We start from the raw sequence: 1,043 nt of genomic DNA, 5'->3' as shown, positions 1-1,043 counted from the left end.
CAATGAAAATAAAATTATTTTTTGATGATTTGCCTTTGAAATCATAAAAGAAAGATCACGAAAAAAGAACGAAAGTTGTCAATGTTTGACTCTAGTGTTGATTTCAGCTAGAGCTAAACTGCAGAGAATTGTATGTACAGTACATGTTGAGTCTTTTCTGCTGTATTTTCATAGCGTTTTCCAACCCCACTTAACTGACCCTGCATTCCATGTCTTATTGCTTTATTACAGTTGTCTTTAAATTCTGCATGCATTCTGCCAAACTCAGCCCTCATTGCAGACATCTTTTTCAGTACATGCAGCCCATCTCCTTTCTTCTGACTGGAGGGCGGGAGAAAACAGGGTGGAGCGGCTGCGATATGAACCCAGATGGCTTCTCACTGTGGCTGTAGGCCGACTCCCATGTGCCACACTCTTTAATCTCCCTCAGCTGTGAAGCCGGGATATCTAAATTAGAGAGGAGAGGAGAGAGGAGCTGCCATTCTCCATGCTTCAGGTTGTTTATTTGCCGTGACTGGGCTGCAGAGGTAGAACAAATGGAGAGCCCAGGGAGAGGCTTAGGACTGCGACTCAGCTAAGAGCCTTTTAAGAGAGGGGCCATTAACGCCAGTCCTCCGCTACACAAGCTCGAACGGCCTGCCACGTGAAGGAACGGCCACGGGCAGGAGAGCATAGGCTGTAACAATGCATCTAAGGCAAATGTATCATTACTTACACTAGCGGATTTGTAAACAGAAAACCAGCCCCGGACCGACCATGGTCCCCTTATTCGAACCTCTATTCATTACAAGCAGAACGTCGGTGCCGCTCGGCTTTCAGTGGGTGAGGACGACCTCTGCCCGTATCATCCGTTGTTTGTGTCGAGCCGGGCTGTTGTTTACGGAAAGCGTAGTCTGTTTATGGGAGTATGCTAATGAGGTCATAGCCTCTAGGTCTTGAGATCAGAGAGGCTCAGCATGGAGCAGGAGCCTGAGGCGGCCGCCTCACGGGGAGCTGAAGGGAGAGAGTGTCTTACATGACAGTAATGCTGAAAACAATTTTTA

The sequence above is a fragment of the Chanodichthys erythropterus genome, chromosome 10, assembly GCF_024489055.1.
Source record: "Chanodichthys erythropterus isolate Z2021 chromosome 10, ASM2448905v1, whole genome shotgun sequence".
Classification (NCBI taxonomy): Eukaryota; Metazoa; Chordata; class Actinopteri; order Cypriniformes; family Xenocyprididae; genus Chanodichthys; species Chanodichthys erythropterus.
This window is presented reverse-complemented; position numbering follows the sequence as displayed.